Raw genomic sequence first — 13,670 nt, 5'->3', positions numbered from 1 at the left:
CGAAGGAAGTGCATATCTGGAACATAACACATGTCAGGGGAAATCAAAGAAGGCTTCCTGCAGGCAGTGACTTGATAAGCCCAGGACAGATAAAGGAGTTAACCAGGTAAGGGGAATTTAGGAGGAGCAATCAGGAGCACTCACAGAGGGAACACCATGAGTGAACACCAAAAGGTGATGGTGAGAGCTAGCTTTCAGCCTCTCCACCTCACTGGGTGAAAATTAAAGAATTTGTTAAGGCTATCTATCAACCGCAAAATTCTGTCCAAGCAAAGGAGTTAAATAACTCCAATATCCATAGAGCTCAAACCTATAATCAGATAATCAAATGTTCAGGTTTTTTTTTTGTTTGTTTTTTGAGACAGAGTCTTACTCTGTCACCCAGGCTGGAGTGCAACAGTGCCATCTTGGCTCACTGCAATCTCTGCCTCCCAGGTTCAAGTGATTCTCCTGCCTCAGTCTCCCAAGTAGCTGGGATTACAGGCACCCGCCACCACGCCCGGCTAATTTTTGTATTTTTACTAGAGACGGGATTTCACTATGTTGGCCAGGCTGGCCTCGAATTCCTGACCTCAAGTGATCCGACCACCTCGGCCTCCCCAAGTGCTGGGATTACAGGCGTGAGCCACTGTGTCCAGCCAAATGTTCAGGTTCTTATATTGCATAAGTACTTGGGGATCATTAATAAAAAAAATTATTATAACTAAAATCTCCTCATCATATCATATACTATCTTCCTAAAGACACCATAGCACTGTGGTTAAAATACTTGGGCTTGGAATCCAGCTTTATCACTTACTACCTGTGTATCTCTGCACAAGTCAGTTTCTGTCTGCCTCAGTTTCCTCATTAACAAAATGGGAATAATGTTGGTTCATAATAAGGTTGTAGTAATTACTAATTGAGTTAATAGATATAAAGTGCTTATGACAGTGCCTGCTACTCAATACATTAGGTAGGATTATTGTCTGTCTCAAAGTTGACATATGCTTTGAGTGAATCTGTGTGACATATAAAACTATAGAAGCTACAAGAAAATCAGTCAAATAGGGCATTAATAGAAAAACAGCAGCTTATGTCATGAGCGAAATTGCAAATACTTAAGCTCATAATAAAGTCTAAAAAAAAATAAATTGCAAATACTGAGAGAAAATTCAAATCCACGCATATATCAACTTTTTTGGCCAAACCAAAGGTTCTTTGTATTTAGCATATCTATATCCAAATTTATATAGCTAAAAAATAACTTCGATGCTATCAAACTACCTAATAGAGGGCCAATTAGCATTTGCCTGGTGCTTTAAGGTAGACATAGCATTTTCACTTGCATTGCCTTGCTAATTCCTTCCAGACGCTGTATACAATGTTATCCTCATTTTTTGATGTGGTAACTGAGACTTGAAGAGATTAAGTGGCTTGCTCATGATCAAATAGTGCATATGTGATAGAAACAATTCATACCCAGATCTAGAGCTCTTCTTTCCATTGCAATTTTGCCACTGTCTTGCTAATGCAGGCATTGTAGTTTCTCATGGAATGTCCTCCCTTGGGCCATGCAGTTAAGGATGGTTCATCAAGTCTTGAAACTGGTTGTGTCTACAGTTACATTCTTTCTGATTGTACCAGATGTGAAAAAAAAAAAATTACAGTGGTGAATTAAAATTTGCATCAATATCTATAATAAGTGTAGAAATCACGTAGAAAATATAACATGATCATGCAATGTAGTTTTTTACTAACGGGCTCTTGTTGCTTTTGAGGTTTCTGTTATTGTTGTTTGAAGCTTTTCATTTTTGTTCTTGTTAGTTTTTTTGTTTTGTTTTGTTTTTGTTTTTGTTTTCTGAGACGATGTCTCTCTCTGTTGCCCAGGCTGGAGTGCAATGGCGCAATCTCGGCTCACTGCAACCTCCACCTTCCAGGTTCATGCCATTCTCCTGCCTCAGCCTCCTGAGTAACTGAGACTACAGGCACCTGCCACCACGCCTGGCTAATTTTTTTTGTATTTTTAGTAGAGACGGGGTTTCACCATGTTAGCCAGGATGGTCTCAATCTCCTGACCTCGTGATCCGCCTGCCTCGGCCTCTCAAAGTGCTGGGATTACAGGCATGAGCCACTGCGCCTGGCTGTTGTTGTTGTTTTTAATAATAGAAGCTTACATCTCAACAGAACTTAAGAGATGGTCTTGACTGGTCGTTTCCAAACACCTGTCGGAGTACTGACTGCATCAGAACTTAAGAGATGGTCTTGACTGGTGGTTTCCAAATGCTTTTCTGAGTACTGACTGCATCAGACTCATCTTAGGTGCTGACCCCAGAAATTCTGGTTTAGTAGGCTCAAAGTAGGATAAAAGTAATAATACTTTGAGCACAAAAGTAATGGGAGTAAAACCTACTTTCTGTTGATATCCCCTTCCTTTCCAAGTTAATCACAAATTTTCATGGGCCATAGCCTCATGTGTATTCTAGTCTTATTGCCTTAGTTGTGGTACAACATTGGTACCTAAATGAATCAGCGATAATAGAGACTATTCATGATCCAGCCACTCAGGAGATAGTCACATCCTAAAAATACCGTTTGCCTAAGGAATCCTGAAAAGTAGTGGGCACAGAGAAGAAAACCAAAACAAGAGGAGTTGAGAAAGCCCTCTGTGTTGTTTTAACATGGAGTGGATCATCCAGTGTTGAGCAGCCGTAGATCTGACACCCATTGCTCACAAGTTCTCAAGCGTTTTCAATAGGAAGTGTAGGCCATGTCCAAAAAAAATACAATGACACTTTTGCTCCATCTCAGCCTCCTATCGAGAAAAGCAAACACAGATGATTTTCCATTTCAAGTTCAAATACAGAATGGATTGCTTCTTGTTTTGCCTGACTAGAGTAGTTGATGAGGGTTCAGAGACTGGCAGCCTGCCAGTCATAAATCAGTTGTGATCACATTGTGGTATGAACTCAGAAAAACAAGTAGACAAGAGTAAAGGGGTAGAGCCAGAAAAACTGTAAGTATAGAGAAGATGTAACTGTGATTATGAGTATTTCAAGTGCTCAGCACGTGGATAGAGCGTATTGCCTTTCTCTACCGAGTGGCTAATTCAGAGAGAAAAGGGGTATTTGGAGACAGGGTTTGTGTTGCTACACTTCTCCGCAACTAGGCCCTATAATAAAAGTGCTTGCATCAGAGGAAGGCTGACTACACATTTTAGCACTTTCACAGCTCTAACTTAATCATGGCAGGAAGCTTTTCTGCTACTAGGAGAACAAGTTGCGTCACTAGGAACATCTGACTCCAGGATCTAGTGTCAATCACTTTCCCTAAGGTCATTAAAAAATACGAAGGTGTCCCCTTACAGCATAAAGGCTTTGCCCAAGTGACAACTAAGAGGAAACACATAGCATGATAAATAATTGAACAGGTGGATTAAAGAAATGCCTTTCCTGTGTAAAATAAGAGGGATGATTGACAGTTGTAAATCCAGGCTCTTTGGTGCATCTTCTTCCACAGTTCAAGGTTCTAACCATTTGAACTGCTCTTTTTCTTTATTTTGCCTTTCTTGGCTATTCAAGGAATACTCTTTGGCCTCACAGAGTCAGACAAACATTAGAGAAAGGCAACACCTCAGAGGTTTCCAAGAGCAGCTTTCAAGGGATGCCTGCCAATCAGTGGTGTTGCAAAGAGCTGCCCACTGCGTGGAATAATATTTTGGACTTGGTTTGTACAGAACAAACTCTGCTGTGGATCAAATGGCAAGTCTGTCTGCTCATCTGATTTAATAAATGCCCTGTTTGACTTGCTGGTGCCAAAACACCTGCGAAGTACAACATACGTGTCACCTTTTTCCCTGGGGTCTTATGTTTGGTTTAGGAGCTTGTTCTCCTCCCAGACCAACAGTACGGTATACGTCTCCAAAATGAGGACAAAGAGTGGCAGTTTACTATGTCATTCATAGCAGTCCAAAGAGCTTGGCTATTGATGTCCTGGGAAATATTTAACACCAGAGAGTTCTTGTATCCCCGAATTGCTAATCGCTCTCCAATAGATGCTTTTCCAACAGGGGAAAAAAGAGAGAGAGAGAAGGAAAGAGAAAAGAGAAAAGGAACAAACACTATGACTTTCAGAAACAAGCCACCATCCTAGTTTCTATTTGCAGCCCAGCGGCGGTATTTGAAGTTCCCAGTGAAAATAAAACCCTCAAGCTTGGAACTCCTGCTACCATGGCATATTTTTAAACGGTTACGAAAGGAGTCTGAACATTCAGTCTGGCAATACCCAAGGTTCTTGGGCCATTCTGTGGACAGTAATTGAGATTCACCAAGCAGGTAGAACCCTGTTTCACCAAGTTAGGTAAAGGAAAGGCAAGGATAGAAGTTGAGACAATGAAGAAGGCAGAAGGGGCGGAGAACTCAACTAAGTGATTCCCATATTCCAAAACAGAAAAATTAACCACACTGCAATATTTGGTGGCAGAATTTGAAAACAAAACCAATTTTTTTAAAGAAAAGAACTTATTAAGAAAAAATTAAGAACCTATACTAAAGCAAGAGAGCATAGCGTAATGAACCCCAAGGAACTATCTTTGGTTTCAACAATTCTCAACTCCCACCTACCACCAGATTATTTTGCAGTATATCCCAGACAACATGCAGTAGATGACTTACAATCAAACTTTTATAAGGTTTATGATTGGCTATAGTTTAATTAGTGAAGTTAGATACTGTCTACAGGAGACCAATTAGGTATTTTTTAAGTATTTTTACTTTTTAAGCAGTACTTTTTAAAAAAAAAAAAGTTTAAACAAATTTCCCCTGAATTTTTATCAGGTTCATATCTGTTTTGTTAACCTCTTTTTGGTGGTACTCTGATGACTGGACAATGAACTCATCCACACGAATAAACAGCAGATCTGTAGTCTTGCGGGAGGTGGAGCTTTGGAGAAGCAAGGGTGGAGTGGAGATGTGTAACTGAGATGAGTGCTGACCCCAGGAAAGGGTGCAAAATGCAGTGTGAGATTACAGGGGGTACCGAGGAGCACGGAGATCAGAGAGGCTCTGCCGGTTACTACGGTCACTGCGTGGTCTATAGCCAAGGTTTCTCTTTGATCTTCATCCTTCAGACCATATTATTAATCTCCCCAGAGAGCTGCCCTTTCCCTCCTCCCACACTCAATCCAATCCGGAATCATAAAAGGGCAAGGAAGGTTGGGAGTGAGCAACCAAATACATTAACTTTCTAGGCAGCTCTGCAGCTCTGTCTCATCTATGTAATGGGGAGAAGTGAAAGCAAAACATTAAAAACACAGTGGCCATTTATTTCCAATTTTTTAATAAACACAAATACAGATTTAGCAAAGATATAAATTATAATCTTTAAGGAGTTTTTTTGTTTTAATTCCATAAAGATGAATCATAGGGTTACTCATGTGCAGCACCTAACTTCCCCAATGCATTCAATTATATTCTCATAAATGCAAACTAAGTTATATGTGTTTCAGTATTGCACATATTCAACCCAATAGGTATTTTTGAGCTCATAGTATATGCAAAGCACTGTTGTAAACCCTGGGAGAAATAAAAAGTTGAGTAATAAATGGTCACTGGTCAAAGCTAGACCATATGAATAAGAAAAGCAAAAAAATAAAAAATAAAAATAAATGGTCACTGGGCTCAGGGAGTTTGCAACATAACAGACATCATAAGGCAAATACAAACATGGCCATAGTGCAACAACAACAACTAAATCCAAGAAAAGGAAACAAACTGAGTGACAAAAAAGTATTATCAGCAGAATGTGATGAAGATGCAAAGTGGGGAAATGTTTCTTATAGATGAGAGTGGACGAATGAAAGGCTTCTTGGAAGAAATAGCATCTGATATGGGCCTTGAAGCTGGGGCAGAATTTCAACAGGTAAAATTGGGATTGAGAGAAAGAAAGTTTCTTCAAGAAGAAGAAAAGGCTAAAGAAAAAGGAAGTATATAAGAACAGGTAGAAGAGGTTCAGGGAAACACATGCAGTTCATTTAGAGAAAGAGTAGGTTATCTTTAGGGCAGAGGAGAATAGGACTTAGAAGACAAGTTGACTGCATCAAGGCAAATAAAATAACTTCTGATGGGGTTAAATGCACAAAATCTGGAGCAAGATTATCAAGATCCTGGCTCTGACCCTGAGCTGAGTGACCTTGGAGGAGTCACTGCGACCTTAAACCTCAAGGTCTTTGTCTATAAAATCAGGATGTGAACAGTGCCCATCTCTTGCTGTTGTTATTTCATTACCTTATCAATGGGGCATAATGGGGTTTCCCTGCCTTGTGCAGGAGAGGTAAGGCCATTGCAGCTCACGGTGTGTTAGAGTAGGGTGGAATGCAGCCACTGCAACTACCTACCCTGAGCTGAGCTGATCCCAGATGGGTCTGAAGCCCAGAACCCCTCATGATAAGGAGATTCCTCTGGAAGACTGCCTGCTGGCAGCACGGCAGAGCTCAGCTTAGATAGAAAGCATGTTTGCAATTCCAGAGAGGCTCAGCCAGTAGCAGCATTTTGTGTTACTTTGCTGGAAGTGCCACCTGCAGTTAACGGCTGGAGAGGGACCCATGCTCTGAGGAGCTATGACAAAAGTTTCCAGTTTTTATTTTGTTTACGTTACAACACGGCCAGCTCTGTCTTCATTACACACCTCAGCCCCTGAGCTGAGGACGCTTTCCAGTTGAAAAGGTCTCCAATGTGGAAAGAAAAAAGGGTGGGGAGTGAGTACCTTGTGATGTGACCTGACAGCATTGGGATAGATGGGTCACCTCTCGGCTCCCTCCCCTTCCCAAGGTTTTAAATCCTTTCCTCCTGGAAGGGGTGGAGTAAGAGCTGATGCCAATTTATTGGGTCACAACTGGGTGTCTCTCCCTTCCTGAAAGACCTGGCAACATCTCTCCTGCCATTGTGATTATGAAGAAAGCGTTCACGAGGATAATTATCTAATCAGGGAATTAGCCTTGGTTCATGTGGCAAGCATTAAAGGACTCTTAAAAATCTAATAGGAAAAAGAAAAGGCCCAAGTCAGGAAATAGCACTGGTAACTGCACCCTAAATGATTATTATACACAAACACTATTAAGATCTAGGCTGAATATTTATAAATAATCATCAAAGAAAATTGGCAGATATTTATCATGAACACTCACCCCATGAAAGACACTGTCAACTTCTCCTACTTGATTTCCTCCATTTAAGTCATTGCACTGTCTAGTCTAATTTTCTCACATTGTGGTCTTAGTGGCCATCTGATTCTGAATTCCCTTGAGTGCTTGTTAAAAATTTGGATTTCTAAGCACTACCTTAGATCTATGGTATCAGAATTTCTAGAAGATGAAACCAAAATACCGGAATTTAAATACCTTTTACTAGGAAAATTTGAAGGATATTCCAAAACAAAGAGAAAAATACAATGCACTACCATGTAACTATTACCCATCTTTAATAACTATCAAATTATGCCCAATCTTATTTGATTAATATCCCATCTGTGATTATTCTGTGGCAAGTCCCAGATATCATTTCATCTGTAAATATTTCAGCATGTATCTCTGAATGATAAAAACTTAAAAAATCTAAAAACCATTATCATACCTTAACAAATTAACAATATTCCCTTTATATCAAATATCTAGCCAGTGTTCGAATTTCTTATGTTGTCTCACAATTTTTTGCATCAAAAACCAAATAACTGTCCTGCATTGCAACTGCTGATGCATCTCTTGCCTCTTTTGTTTGCTCTCCTGTATTAGTCATCTCCACACTGCTATAAACATACTACCTGAGACTGGGCAATTTATAAACAAAGAGGTTGAATTGACTCACAGTTCTGCATGGCTGGGGAAGCCTCAGGAAACTTACAGTCATGGCCGAAGGCAAAGGGGAAGCAAGGACCTTCTTCAGATGGCAGCAGGAGAGAGAAGTGCAAGCAAGGGAAATGCCAGATGCTTATAAAACCATCAGATCTCATGAGCACTCATTCACTATCATGAGAACAGCATGGCAGGAACCGTCCCCATGATCCAATCACCTCCCACCTGGTCCCTCCCTCGACATGTGGGGATTATGCAGATTACAATTTGAGATGAGTTTTGGGTGGGAACACAGACCAAATATATCACCCTCCATCACTCTTTTTTCCCCCTTGCTTCTTTTTTGTTGCAGAAACTGAGTTGTTTGTCCCACAGAACTTCCCATGGTTTGCATTTTGCTGGTTATATCCTTGTGGTATCATTTAATGTGTCCTTTGACCCAATGTTTCCTTTCGTTTATATAATAATTTATAAAAAATTAACTTTGTAGTCCACTATATATTTTATTTTATTATAGTATATAATAGCTAATAACAATTTTCTTATTATTCATTAATTGTAAAGTCTTCATTAGATTCAGAGTTGATGTTTTTGGCAAAATACAGGTGGTGTGAAGTTTCAAATGCTTCCATCTGGGGGCACTACGCATCTGGTTGTCTTTTTGTAATATGAGTAGCTATTGATGATCATTGCTCAGTTCCACTAACTCATTGGGGACTATGGCTCTTTATTTTTAAAGCAATCTAGATTCACCTAATTTTACACATATTAAAGCTCAAGAATTCTGCTCCAGTCCTTCCATGCTGCTGGCAGAGTTATCCTATGAAAACGCAAATATACCATTGCCCTCCAATAAACTCTTCTAATACAACAGATTAAGGCTAAGCAAGACAATCCTTCTGAGTGTGGAAAGACTATATTAGCCTTTCATTTAGTGTTACTTTTTTCCTTCAATATGAAATTAATATTATTAATACATCATATATGGATCAATCATAGCACTGTGTAAAATTTATAAGTAAGCATACATATATTTAGGGGGAAGCTCAAAGCACTTTATTGATGGGTTGCACAAGCAAAACGTTCTGGTGTCTGTGGCTTAGAGGATGGGGCCCACATCCTTCAATTTGTCAGATAGGGAATCCACTTCCCCGGCTTTATCTCTTACTACCCTCCTTCCCCTCACACCTCATGTTGTAGTCACACCGAACCTCAGCCATTCCTCAGCATTGCTATGTCCTTTCCCACCTCTGTTAAATTAAGTTTAGCCTAAAACTGCCTCCTTACATATTTTAAGTTCAGCTTAAAGGTTTCTCCATACACAGTGAAAAGTCACCTAACTGGATGTGTAAACAGACTGTAACCTACTCTTGTATCAATCACCAAGTTTCGGCAGCCAACTGTTCAAACTATGTTGAAATAAGACAAACGATGAGCTGTAACCAATCTGGCTGTTTCTGTACCTCGCTTCCGTTTTCTGTACGTCTTTTTCCTTTTTCTGCCATAAACCTTCTTCCACCACTTTGGCTGTGTTGGAGTCTTTCTGAACCTATTCTGGTTTGGGAGGCTGATTCATGGAGTGTCCTTTGCTCAGTTAACCTCTGTTAAATTTAATTTGTCTAAGGTTTTTTTTTTTGACACTTCATGGCTCGTGCCCACCTTGTGCCTTCATTGCCCTTCCCTGAGTTCAATGCCTGGTAGGCTCCCTCTCTATGGAAGCTTACCAGAAGTAAGAACTTTTGCTTCGGCACTGTAACGTGCCTAGTGCATACCTCCAAGCTGGCTCTTAACTTTTTGAAATGTGACTGTTCTTTACATGTGTGCCATTCACTATACATAACATCTTCCTGAGTACAGTGGCTATATCTTTTTTGTCTCCGAGCCCAAGACCTGGTTCATATAGTGGACTCAGAAAATGTTATGATGATCAAGAAAGATGAAATTTGAGCTGGATATGGAAAAACAGAGAAGTGAGAAGGGCAATCTAGATGCACCATTGGCATGGAAAAAGCACAGTGGTGGAAACAACAAGACATATTTGGAAATATATAAGTTAGGATTCCTGGGGCTGAAAGCAACAGAAACCATCTCCATCTGTAAGAAGAACAATGAGAATGTATTGGGATAATAGCAATGGCTTACAGAACCATCAGAAAGCTAGAGGACCAGGCTTAGAAGAAGTTGGAAGCAAAGGTATCTCCAAGGGCCCAGTGGCAGGAAGCACAACAGACTTGTAACCAAAAGAATCCAGCCAGATGCTACTGCTACTGCAACTGCCAGAGGACCCAGCCAACCCCATGACCACAGCTTTCAATGAATTCCAACTGTCACTTTGTCTTTGCATCACTCACTCAGTTTTCATAACACTGGGAAGACAGCATCTGACTGGCTAAGCCTAAGTCAGTGCTCGTACCATGGAAGCAGGGAGGGGAGAGATGGAGCATTTAACATCACCTCCCACCAAAAATAACATAACAGGGGGATTCTCCCCAAAATAAGAAGGTATGGTGATTGAATTGTTGGATAGCCAAAAGAGAGTATACTTTACTTAGACAGTAAATGAAATAGATCGACATTAGAGCAAAAATTCATTTGGAGTAATGGTCAAGGATTTTCTAACCCAGACTCTCATAGTAAGAAAGGCTAACATTTCTATAAATTATTATTACTATAATTTTTATACTTAATTTATCAGAAGGTAAAATTAATTTTAAGAAGGAAAAAGAAATTGTGAAATAAAGCAGTGGAATAAGGAGAGTGCGTGTTCGTTTCTTTAGGGAAGACATAATTTAGACTTTTGAAAAGCGTTGCGTATATACTGAATGAATAACATTGCTCCAAAATATTTGTCAGATACAATGGCCATATTCTCTTCTGCTCACCCATACAGGCTTACCCCTTGTAATCTGGCTATTGAAATTCCTCCCTCATCAGTCTGTAAAGCTCTTCTGGTTGCAAAATCCAGTGGCTTCCTCATTCTCTTATCTTCTCCAATGTCACTGTAGACATATCAAATGAAAAGATTACAAGTATCTGGGAGGACAGAACCAATGGGACTTTGAGATTATTTGTGTGTGGGGTGGGAAATGAGGAAAAGGAACCAATCAAACCTGGTACCCAAGTTTCTGGCTTGGACTGGGTGGATGGGATTGTACTCCATTCCTAAACATAGGGGTACAATACGGAAAGCGAATTGGGGCAAGGCAGGGTGGGCAAATGATCCCTTCAGGTGGAAAAGTTGATGACTGTACGCTTTATGCTCTTGAGTACATTAGAATTTCCTTAGGAGTTGCAGAGTCATGAGATTTTTTTCTTTTTTCTTTTTCTCTTGCAATCCCTCTTGTATCTAAATATCCAGTTCTTTTCAAACATGCTCTCCCTCTGTGTCCAGAATTCATTCCTTCCCGTGGGTTCTTGGTCTCACTTACTTCGAGAATGAAGCCGCATACCCTCATGGTGAGTGTTACAGTTCTTAAAGATGGTGTATCCAGAGTTTGTTCCTTCAGATGTTCAGATGTGTCTGGAGTTTCTTCTTCATGGTGGGTTCGTGGTCTCGCTGACTTCAGGAATGAAGCTGCAGACCTTTGCAGTCAGTGTTACAGCTCATAAAGGTAGTGTGGACCCAAAGAGTGAGCAGCAGCAAGATTTATTGTGAAAAGCGAAAGAACAAAGCTTCCACAGCATGGAAGGGCACCCGAGTAGGTTGCTGCTGCTGGCTCAGGTGGCCAGCTTTTATTTCCTTATTTGGCCCCACCCACATCCTGCTGATTGGTCCACTTTACAGAGTGCTGATTGGTCCATTTTACAGAGTGCTGATTAGTGTGTTTACAATCCTTTAGCTAGACACAGAGTGCTGATTGGTGCAATTTTACAGAGCGCTGATTAGTGCATTTACAATCCTTTAGCTAGACACAGAACGCTGATTAGTGCATTTGCAATCCTTTAGCTAGACACAAAAGTTCTCCAAGTCCCCACCTGACCCAGAAGCCCAGCTGGCTTCACCATCACCTCTGGTGTATTTTTGGAAAAGATCTTTTGTCTCAGACTTACTCCCATCAAGAATGCTGGACTACTCTTCTTCTTAAGATGATGCTATTAATAAAACAAGGATCTCAATCAACAAACAAAAACACAGAAAAACTCTGATTTCTAAAATGCCATTCCCAAAAGTCTTTAAATTTTACCAAAGCATTGTTTTAATAAAAGGGGAATTACAAAGGAGAAATCAGCCTTATAATTCCCCTCATAATAAGACAGGACTTACAAAGGAGAAATAAATACTACTGTTTTTGTAGAGGAAAGCAAGGGACCAAGATAATTTAAAATCATCACAGAGGAAGCCCCTTGTGGGCATAATCTCTACTCTCTAGCTAGCCTGACTCTTCTGTCCTAAGACTGGCCTTTCCTCTGAGTGCTGCTTTTGGCTTTTGTATTAAACCTTTACATTGCAAATAACCTTAATCCTTTGGAATCTTTGATATGGTTTGGATTTCTGTCCCCGCCCAAATCTCATGTCAAATTGTAATCCCCAGTGTTGGAGGAGGGACCTGGTGGGAAGCCCCTCCCTGGGGGTGGACTTCCCCCTTGCTGTTTTTGTAAAGTAGGTGAGTTCTCATGAGATCTGGTTGTTTAAAAGTGTGGAGCACCTCCCCCTTTTCTGTCTTCCTCCTGCTCCAGCCTTGTAGGACATGCCCGCTTCCTCTTTGCCTTCCACCATGATTTTTAAGTTTCCTGAGGCCTCCCTAGCCATGCTTCCTGTATAGCATGTGGAATTGTGAGCCAATTAAACCTCTTTCATTCATAAATTACTCAGCCTCCAGTAGTTCTTTCTAGCAATGCAAGAATGGACTAATACAATCTTCCACTCTTCTCAGAGAGATAGGATTCATTTTCATCTCTGTGCCAATCACAACAGCATAATTACTACAACACAATAACTTACAGTAATTTTACAAAGCCTCATCTATTCCTTTCGGACTAATACCTCAGGGAGGGAAAGGGAAAATAGGGGACATGACAGGGACTTTGGGAAGGCAGTCAAGGGTGGACTTTCAGATTTCAGTAAGATCCAGTAACATCCCAGGGTGGACTTTGGGACTCTGTTGTCCCTTTTAATAAATCCTTAGCAATGTGACATTCAGATATTCTTTATTTTTTGTCCTAGTTTCTAAGCAAATAAATATTGCTTCAAAGGCACACACAGGTGTATGCACATACATAAATACTCCCCTCCTTTCAAGAATAAACATTAATATTTCAAAAATGTAATCTAGATCCTTATTTAAAAGTGAAACATTTTCCTGTATAAAACATAATCTTCAAATACCTTACTACCAAGATGCAGGTATTTTACATATGCACAGCTGAGTCAATCCCTTTGCTCATCCTTCTAAATCTTGTCCAGAAAAAGTAGAAGAGTTTATTAGCCTTAAATCCAAGTTACCTCCCCATTTCCATCTGTGGGTGGAGTGAAAGTGGTTTGGGGTTGAAGATGGTTGGCTCTTCTGGTTCATTCCTTTGCACTAATGCTATAGCATGGGGAGACATATTTAATATTTAACCATGGAGGCAACAACAAAAGTAAGCTATTTAGATACTAGCCAGGGCCTTGGAATACATACATCTATCCTAAATAACTTCCCCCCAGATCTCTAAGATATCTGTGAAGTTTAAAACTAGCTCCTCCAGGAGCTATCCTGATTCTTGGGGACTTTCTAAGGACTTCTGAAAATGCCTACTCAGTTAGTGCCTGAGCTCATAGTAGTAGGAGGTGGTAATTATTTAGTATCCAATGAGAGCCCAAGATAAATAGATGTTGACCCTAGCCCACAGGTTGTAGTTTTAC

At 40.3% G+C, this 13,670-nt stretch overlaps 1 protein-coding gene across 1 annotated transcript in view; it reads right to left on the bottom strand.

The window, feature by feature from the left end:
* The window catches only part of PCTP (phosphatidylcholine transfer protein), a 148,670-nt gene extending 137,891 nt beyond the window's left edge, over window positions 1-10,779 (bottom strand). Inside the window, exon 1 of the mRNA XM_063628419.1 lies at window positions 10,722-10,779. The gene's annotated coding sequence lies outside the window, so the exon portion shown is untranslated. The remainder of the gene's footprint in view (window positions 1-10,721) is intronic.
* Window positions 10,780-13,670: the final 2,891 nt, after the last annotated feature.

Source organism: Symphalangus syndactylus, chromosome 20 (genome assembly GCF_028878055.3).
Source record: "Symphalangus syndactylus isolate Jambi chromosome 20, NHGRI_mSymSyn1-v2.1_pri, whole genome shotgun sequence".
Lineage (NCBI taxonomy): Eukaryota > Metazoa > Chordata > Mammalia > Primates > Hylobatidae > Symphalangus > Symphalangus syndactylus.
Note: the sequence above shows the minus strand (reverse complement) of the source record. Positions and strands in the feature narration are given on the sequence as shown.